The following is a 9,466-nucleotide window of genomic DNA, read 5'->3' as shown; positions in this document are numbered from 1 at the left end:
TGTAGAACGTGGGCATCCACCCAGGCTCATGCCTGTAATTTATTACTCATGCCTGTAATCCCAGCACTTTGGAAGGCCAAGGCAGGTGGATCACGTGAGATCAGGAGTTCGAGACTAGCTTGTCGAACATGGTGAAACCCAATCTCTACTAAAAACTTAAAAATTAGCCAGATATGCAGGCAGATGCCTGTAATCCCAATTACTTGGGAGGCTGAGGCAGGAGAATCATTTGAACCTGGGAGGCAGAGGTTGCAGTGAGCCAAGATTCTGCCATTGCACTCCAGCCTGGGTGAAAAGAGTGGGACTCTGTATCAAAAGAAAAGGAAGAAAGGAGCCGGGCGCGGTGGCTCAAGCCTGTAATCCCAGCACTTTGGGAGGCTGAGGCGGGTGGATCATGAGGTCAAGAGATCGAGACCATCCTGGTCAACATGGTGAAACCCCGTCTCTACTAAAAATACAAAAAATTAGCTGGGCATGGTGGCGTGTGCCTGTAATCCCAGCTACTCAGGAGGCTGAGGCAGGAGAATTGCCTGAACCCAGGAGGCGGAGGTTGCAGTGAGCTGAGACTGCGCCATTGCACTCCAGCCTGGGTAACAAGAGCGAAACTCCGTCTCAAAAAAAAAAAAAAAAAGAAAAGAAAAGGAAGGAAGGAAGGAAACGAAAGAAAAGAAATCAAAAGAAGGAAGGAAGAAAAGAAAGAAGGAAAGAAAGAAAGAAAAGAGTGGGAAACAGTGAAAGAGAAAGAAAGAATAGAAAAGAAGGGAAAATAAGGCATCCCTGTGTTGTTCTAGGTCTTAGAGAAAAAGCTGACATTTCCCTGTTTAGTATGCTGTTAGCTGTGCATTTTTTTTCCTGTACATGGCGTTTATTGGCTTTAGATGCATCTGTTCTGTACTTACTATGTTTTAGTGATTTATTATGAGGAGATGTTGAATTTTGTCAAATTTTTTTTTTGAGACTGAGTCTTACTCTGTCTCCCAGGCTGGAGTGCAGTGGGGTGATCTCGGCTCACTGCAACCTCTGCCTCCCAGGTTCAAGCAATTCTCTGCCTCAGCATCCTAAGTAGCTGGGATTACAGGCGCCCGCCACCATGTGCAGCTAATTTTTGTATTTTTAATAGACTCAGTGTTTCACCATGTTGGCCAGACTGGTCTTGAATTCCTGAGCTTGTGATCCACCCACCTCGGCCTCCCAAAGTGCTGGGATTACAGGCATGAGCCACCGCACCCGGCCAATTTTGTCAAATTTTTATTCTGCATCTATTTAAATGTTAGAGTTGTGAAACCATCACTAATTTTATATAAATAGTAGACATCCTCAGAGACTACTATGTACTTCTCTGTGCAAGCAAACTAAAAAATTTAGAGAAAATAGAGGCCGGGCATGGTGGCTCACACCTGTAATCCCAGCACTTTGGGAGGCCAAGGTGGATGCATCACCTGAGGTCAGCAACAATATGTAAAGCATTTAAAGATATTTAATTAGTAATAAAACCAGCTACCAGCCATAGAAAGCCCTGGATAAGATGAATTCATAGCCAATGTTTTTCACATATACAAAGATAAGCTGGTATGACCCCTACTGAGTGTATCTCAAAAATCAAGGCAGAAGTCCTTCCTAAAATGTTATTTGAAACCAGTATTATCTTGATAGCAAAACCTAGTGAAGACACAATAAAAAAAGAAAACTACATGCCAATATTTTTGGTGAAAATTGAAACAAAAATTCATGAAGTACTAGCAAGCTGAATTCATACACAAAGCAAAAGGTATTTTGCCACAATCATGTAAACTCTATTCTATGAATGCAAAGATGTTTCATCATATACAAGTAAATAAGTGTGATACACCATGCAAAGATAGTTTTTAAAAAATGATTATCACAAGCTGGTCTCGGTGGCTCAAGCCTGTAATCCCACCACTTTGGGAGGCTGAGGTGAGGGATTACCTGAAATCAGGAGTTTGAAATCAACCTGATCAACGTGGTGAAACCCTGTCTCTACCAAAAATCAAAAAATAATTATCACAATAAATGCAGAAAAGGCATTCAAGAACTCTAATTATTTATAAAAATGTTCTCAGCAAAATAAGCATTGAAGAAATATGTCTCAAAATAGAGCCATCTATGTCAAATCCTCAGCCAGTGTCATACTGAACAGGCAAAATCTGGATGAGGTCTCCCTAAGAATAAAAAATAAGAGGGCCAGGTGCAGTGGCTAAGGTCTGTAATCCCAGGTCTTTGGAAGGCTGAGACAAGTGGCTCACCTGAGGTCCGGAGTTCGAGACCAGCCTGACCAACAGGGTAAAACCCCATCTGTACTAAAAATACAAAAAATTTGCTGGGCATGATGGTGCATACCTGTAATCCCAGCTACTTAGGAGGTTGAGGAAGGAGAATCACTTGAACCTGGGAGGTGGAGGTTGCAGTGAACTAAGATCACACTATTGAAATCCAGCCTGGGCAAGAAGAGTGGGAGTATGAAAAAAAAAAAAAAAAAAAAAAGAGAGAGAGAGAGAGAGAGAGAGAGAGAGAGAGAGAGAGGAAGAGAGGGGAGGGGAGGGGAGGAGAGAAGAGAGAGAGAAAAGAAGCCGGGCACAGTGGCTGATGCCTGTAATCCTAGCACTTTGGAGGCTGAGGTGGGTGGATCACCTGAGGTCGGGAGTTCAAGATCAGCCTGACCAACATGGAGAAATCCCGTCTGTACTAAAAACACAAAGTTAGCTGAGCGAGATGGCGCATGCCTGTAATCCCAGCACTTCGGGAAGCCTAGGCGGGTGGATCACGAGGTCAAGAGATCCAGACCAGTCTGGCCAACATGGTGAAACCCCATCTTTACTAAAAATCCAAAAATTAGCCAGGCGTGGTGGCACGTGCCTATAGCCCCAGCTACTCAGGAGGCTGAGGCTGGAGAATCGCTTGAACCCAGGAGGCAGAGGTTGCGGTGAGCCGAGATTGCACCATTGCACTCTAGCCTGGCGACAAAATGAGACTCCTCAAAAAAAAAAAAAAAAAAAAAAAAGCTGAAATTTAAAAACATTTGTTATTATTTTCATTTGTGTATAGCCATATATTATTTATAAATGCATATGGCCTTATACACAAGGTTAAAGGCAAATATCCTCTGGAGTGGGCCTGGCTCAGCTCAGGGAGGAAGCCCTGCTTGAAAAGACTGCAGCCCAGGCTGTCACTCTTTCTCGATTTGGCACAGCATCGAATCACATCTTCTGTCACTCAGGGCCTGAGGGGGTGGGGTTTTAAACGTTATCCAATGAACGACTCCGAGTTACGAACTGTCCAATCAGACACGCAGCTGGAGCAGACAGGACGGATTCCGGAACGTGGCGGGTCCTTTGTCTCTCATTGCAGCTGGAGCTCTACGTGTCTTCGCTGCTCCTCGGCTCCAAGACGCCCAGTGTCTGTGGCCCGGTGACCTGCAGGTATTTGGAGATCCACAGCTAAGACGCGAGACCCCCTGGAAGCCTAGAAATGGTGAGGGTGCTGGGTCTGTCATCCCAGGAGAGGGGAAGGGGTTGTTTAGAACCGGTGGGAAGCGACTGCAGCTGGACTCAGACCTCCCCGCGGTCAGCCCCACAATTTGCGCCGAGTTCTCCTTGCGAAGCTCGGCCTCAGTCTCCTTCAGCCACAAGATGGCGGCTGCACTGACAGCCGGCCCCGGGCGTCCCGTCTCTCCCCTACGAGTGACTGCGCCCTGGCCTGGAGCCCTCTCCGGGGCAGCTTCGCACCCGCAGCCGCGTCTCTCCCAGATTGTGCAGGGAGCACGGGAGGGTCGTCAGGGGAGAATCCTGACTTGGGGTGCGAGTTCATGAATGGGAACGGCTTTTGTCCGTGGGGTACCCAGTTCCTGTTTTCTCCTATTAAAAAGTTAATGGGAGCCACTGCAAAAATATTAAAGAATTTAATCCAACAGTGGTTCTAGAATTGTAGCGCACCCAGCTGTAGTTGTTTGTAGTCTATGGGAGAGGCTTGAAGGAAAGTCTTATGATAAATGCATGATGAAGAAAACCGAATTAGTAATTTGTTAGGTACAGTTATGCGATATCTTAATTTGTACATTAAAGGTGAAATTTTCCTGCTTATGTAATCAGAGCTTAATCGGCACATTATAGTTGCTGAAGCCTGAATTTTGTTTCTCTGAATGTAGTAATTAAAAATAGTGCACCTGAGTTAGATTGGTTTGTTTTTTTGTCTTTTTTTTTTTTTTTTTGAGACGGAGTTTCGCTCTTGTTACCCAGGCTGGAATGCAATGGCGAGATCTCGGCCCACCACAACCTCCGCCCCCTGGGTTCAGGCAATTCTCCTGCCTCAGCCTCCTGAGTAGCTGGGATTACAAGCACGTGCCACCACGCCCAGCTAATTTTTTGTATTTTTAGTAGAGACAGGGTTTCACCATGTTGACCAGGATGGTCTCGATGTCTTGACCTTGTGATCTGCCCGCCTCGGCCTCCCAAAGTGCTGGGATTACAGGCTTGAGCCACCGCGCCCAGCCCTGTTTTTTGGCTTTTTAAAGACAGGGTTTCACCATATTGGTCAGGCTGGTCTCGGACTCCTGATCTCAGGTGATCCGTCCGTCTCAGCCTTCCAAAGTGCTAGGATTACAGGCGTGAGCCACCGAGCCCAGCTTTTTTGTTGCTTTTTATTTGTTTGTTTTTGAAACGGAGTCTCACCCTATTGCCCACGCTGGATTGTAATGGCGCTAGGCTCACTGCAACCTCCACCCCCCGGGTTCAAATGATTGTCCGGCCTCAGCCTCTGCAAAAAGAGTTTATTAAAGGCCCAGTTAGTTTTTTCTGGATAGCCTCCCTTGCACATGTCCCACCCTGCTCACTCCATTCATGGAAGAAGCCTTTCTGCTGGGAGAAGCTAGAGTCTTGGAAAGCTACAGGCAGATGCAGTTAAGGTTAGGACAAAAGGGGACTGGGAGGATCTTACAGGAGATTGTTACTGCTTTAAGGCAGTTTCTAGACTTTATAATATATAACAAAGTTAGATTTCTGTTAAAAAAATTGAATTCAGAGCCAGGTGCAGTGGCTTATGTCTGTACTTGTAATATTTTCTATCCATAGCATAAAATGGTTTTCCCATTTGTTTGTGTCATCTCTGACTTCTCTAAGCAGTATTTTGTCATTCGTGTCATAGAAAGCTTTAACCTCCCTGGTTTGCTGTATTCCTATTCTGTTCTTTTTGTGCAATTTTTTAGTTAAATATATTTGACATTGAAGCATTTATTTTCGTAAAAATAACTGTTGTAGGTCGCACGGTGGCTGACGCCTATAATCCTAGCACTTTGGGAGGCCGAGGTGGGTGCATCACCTGAGGTCAGGGGTTGAAGACCAGCCTGGCCATCATGGTGAAACCCAATCTTTATAAAAACAAAAAAACAAACAACAACAACAACAACAACAACAAAACACCAACAAAAAAACTGTTGTAGCCGGCGCAGTGGCTCATGCCTGTCATCTCAGCCCTTTGGGAGGCCAACATGGGCGGATCATGAGGTCAGAAATTTGAGACCAACATTACTAATATGATGAAACCCCGTTTCTGCTAAAAATAAAAATATTAGGCCGGGCGCGGTGGCTCAAGCCTGTAATCCCAGCACTTTGGGAGGCCGAGGCGGGTGGATCACGAGGTCAAGAGATCGAGACCATCCTGGTCAACATAGTGAAACCCCGTCTCTACTAAAAATACAAAAAATTAGCTGGGCATGGTGGTGCGTGCCTATAATCCCAGCTACTCAGGAGGCTGAGGCAGGAGAATTGCCTGAACCCAGGAGGCGGAGGTTACGGTGAGCCGAGATCGCGCCATTGCACTCCAGCCTGGGTAACAAGAGCGAAACTCCGTCTCAAAAAATAAATAAATAAATAAATAAAAATAAAAAAAAATAAAAATATTAGTCAGGTGTGGTGGCAAGTGCCTATAATTCCAGCTACTCAGGAGGTTGAGGAAGGAGAATCGCTTGAACCCGGGAGGCAGAGGTTGCTGTGAACTGAGATTGCACATTGAATTCCAGCCTGGGTGACAGAGCAAGACTCGGTCTCAAGAAAAGAAAAAAAAACTGGGAAAATTGATTCATTTGTTTTTCTCTAAACGTAATTTTATTTTACACAATGCTGGGTTTTTTTTTTTCACACAGAGTATTTCTTTTTTTTTTTTTTTTTTTTTTTGAGACGGAGTTTCGCTCTTGTTACCCAGGCTGGAGTGCAATGGCGCAATCTCGGCTCACCGCAACCTCCACCTCCTGGATTCAGGCAGTTCTCCTGCCTCAGCCTCCTGAGTAGCTGCGATTACAGGCACGTGCCACCATGCCCAGCTAATTTTTTGTATTTTTAGTAGAGACGGGGTTTCACCTTGTTGACGAGGATGGTCTCGATCTCTGGACCTCGTGATCCACCCACTTCGGCCTCCCAAAGTGCTGGGATTACAGGCTTGAGCCACCGCCCCCGGCCACACAGAGTACTTCTTTGCCAAAAATTTATTATTCTTTTTTTGACCCTTCTCAGTTAGGGTTATTTCTCCCCAGTGGACACTGTAACCAAGCAGATGCAATTTCAGCCCAGTCTTGAAGAAGATAGGCCTCAGCTGGCCAGGTAAGCTCTAAACGATTGTAAATAACTACCTTGTAAAGATGTATAATTTATATCTTGTATTTATTTACCATAAATGTTTATTAAGCTGAAATTTTTGCATTTTATTTTCTGGTATGTACAACTATATATAACACCAATGTCAGTATTCTAATAAACAGAAATGTATCTATAGCTTTGCAAAAAATATAAGCCTGATACATTTATAAGATTTGTAGAATTAATTTCCTAAGTCTCAAGGAACTAAAGTATACATACAATCCCCCCAATTAAATTTAAATCAAATAGATTTATATTTTATCAAATCGAATGCTGTATAACATTTATAACCAGATACACAAAATATAAATTGAATCATGAATGCACTGCTGATAATAAGTACCATAACTTACAAATGTGATTTCCAGTTAAAAAGAGGAAAATAGGCCGAGCGTGGTGGCTCAAGCCTGTAATCCCAGCACTTTGGGAGGCCGAGGCGGGTGGATCACGAGGTCGAGAGATGGAGACCATCCTGGTCAACATGGTGAAACCCCGTCTCTACTAAAAATACAAAAAATTCGTTGGGCATGGTGGCATGTGCCTATAATCCCAGCTACTCAGGAGGCTGAGGCAGGAGAATTGCTTGAACCCAGGAGGCGGAGGTTGCGGTGAGCCGAGATGGCGCCATTGCACTCCAGCCTGGGTAACAAGAGCGAAACTGTGTCAAAAAAAAAAAAAAAGCCGGGTGCGGTGGCTCAAGCCTGTAATCCCAGCACTTTGGGAGGCCGAGGCGGGTGGATCACGAGGTCAAGAGATCGAGACCATCCTGGTCAACATGGTGAAACCCCGTCTCTACTAAAAATACAAAAAATTAGCTGGGCATGGTGGTGCGTGCCTGTAATCCCAGCTACTCAGGAGGCTGAGGCAGGAGAATTGCCTGAACCCGGGAGGCGGAGGTTGCGGTGAGCCAAGATTGCGCCATTGCACTCCAGCCTGGGTAACAAGAGCGAAACTCCGTCTCAAAATAAAAAAAAAAAGGAAAATAATTGCTTTGCTGGATTTTCAGTGCATGCTAATTACAATCACCATTACAAAAGATCAAGTTAATTACAGATTATTCAGACATGTAACACACATCTAAATATTAAATTGACACAATAAAATATTTAAATCTGCAAAAAGACAGTAGAATATATGGTCAATAATACCATGAGCTGCCACGGGTTTTTAATGGATAATGCAAATGACAGTCCTTTTTTTTTTTTGAGACGGAGTTTCGCTCTTGTTACCCAGGCTGGAGTGCAATGGCGCGATCTCGGCTCACCGCAACCTCCGCCTCCCGGGTTCAGGCAATTCTCCTGCCTCAGCCTCCTGAGTAGCTGGGATTACAGGCATCCGCCACCATGCCCAGCTAATTTTTTGTATTTTTAGTAGAGATGGGGTTTCACCGTGTTGACCAGGATGGTCTCGATCTCTCGACCTCGTGATCCACCCGCCTCGGCCTCCCAAAGTGCTGGGATTACAGGCTTGAGCCACCACGCCCGGCCAATGACAGTTCTTTATGCCACCATAAAAGAAATAGTGGCACTGGTGAATCTCATACATATCAAGGAAGAAAAAAAATGCACAATTCAATATGCAAAAAAGATTGTTTATACCAGATACATACATCATAATCATGGTTGTCTGATATGAATGTTAAGTGTTCTGTATTAGAGTTTGCAAACTATAATTCTGTTGCTTATGAGTGATTAGCAAAAGCCCAACTATTCAAACAGCCATAAAGAAAAATTTTTTGGTAAATTAACTTCTAATAAAAGTTGAAAGTGAAACTGTTGACCGCCTTATGAGTTCCTTTTAATGGTAGTTAGATGGTAAGAGCTGGTATTTTGGTTAAGTCAGCCAATTCAAAACCCACAGAGAGAAGTTATCAGGTACCAAATTATAAAGCAGATTTTATTCATTAAAAGCATCTTATGAAGCAGCAAAAATTACAGAAATGAAGCAATTTAGTATTTCCACTAATGATAATTGGTATTAAACAAGTTAGATTCTGTGTTGGCCATTTGACATCTGCTATTCCTATTTTTTTTTTTTTTTTTTTTTTGAGGCGGAGTTTCGCTCTTGTTACCCAGGCTGGAGTGTTAATTCTTCCAAAATTAGTGTATTGTGACACTTTATTGAGTTGGAGCACTCCATTTTGTATTTTGTGTGTGTGTGTGTGTGTGTGTGTGTGTGTGAGACGGAGTTTCACTCTTGTTACCCAGGCTGGAGTGCAATGGCGCGATCTTGGCTCACTGCAACCTCTGCCTCCTGGGTTCAGGCAATTCTCCTGCCTCAGCCTCCTGAGTAGCTGGGATTACAGGCACGCGCCACCATGCCCAGCTAATTTTTTGTATTTTTAGTAGAGACGGGGTTTCACCATGTTGACCAGGATGGCCTCGATCTCTCGACCTCGTGATCCACCCGCCTCGGCCTCCCAAAGTGCTGGGATTACAGGCTTGAGCCACCGCGCCCGGCCTGACCTGAAGTCATTTTTAAGCTTAGGAGTCTTTTGGTAAAATCTTAACGTTTTCGAGGTAGAGAATTATATCATGAGTGAAGATAATTTCACTTCTTTTCCTGTTTGAATGCTATTTATTTTGTTGGATTGCGCTGACTAGGACTTCCAGAACTATGTTGAATAGGATTGTTTAGAGTGGATAGTCTTAACTTTTATTCTAATGAGAAATGCACGCAGCTTTTGCCTGTTCAGTATGATGGTGGAGGATTTGTCATACATGGCTTTTAATTATTTTGAGGTATGTTTCATCAATGCCTACTTTGTTGAGAATATTTTCATGAATATTGGATTTTCTTGAATGCTTTTTGTGCATCTATGG

The 9,466-nt window shown here is 44.1% G+C and overlaps 1 long non-coding RNA gene across 4 annotated transcripts in view; it reads left to right on the top strand.

Annotated features, from left to right (window-relative positions):
- The first annotated feature begins 3,041 nt into the window (after positions 1-3,041).
- Positions 3,042-9,466, top strand: part of LOC141581140 (uncharacterized) — a 53,835-nt gene continuing 47,410 nt past the window's right edge. For 2 of the 4 annotated variants that reach the window (XR_012513691.1, XR_012513688.1), the window contains exons 1-2: positions 3,042-3,489; positions 6,522-6,608. This is a non-coding gene — a long non-coding RNA (uncharacterized LOC141581140). The remainder of the gene's footprint in view (positions 3,490-6,521; positions 6,609-9,466) is intronic. The other 2 variants (XR_012513689.1, XR_012513690.1) reach the window with 2 other exon arrangements.

The sequence above is a fragment of the Saimiri boliviensis genome, chromosome 14 (assembly GCF_048565385.1).
Source record: "Saimiri boliviensis isolate mSaiBol1 chromosome 14, mSaiBol1.pri, whole genome shotgun sequence".
NCBI classification, from domain to species: Eukaryota; Metazoa; Chordata; class Mammalia; order Primates; family Cebidae; genus Saimiri; species Saimiri boliviensis.
Note: the sequence above shows the minus strand (reverse complement) of the source record. Positions and strands in the feature narration are given on the sequence as shown.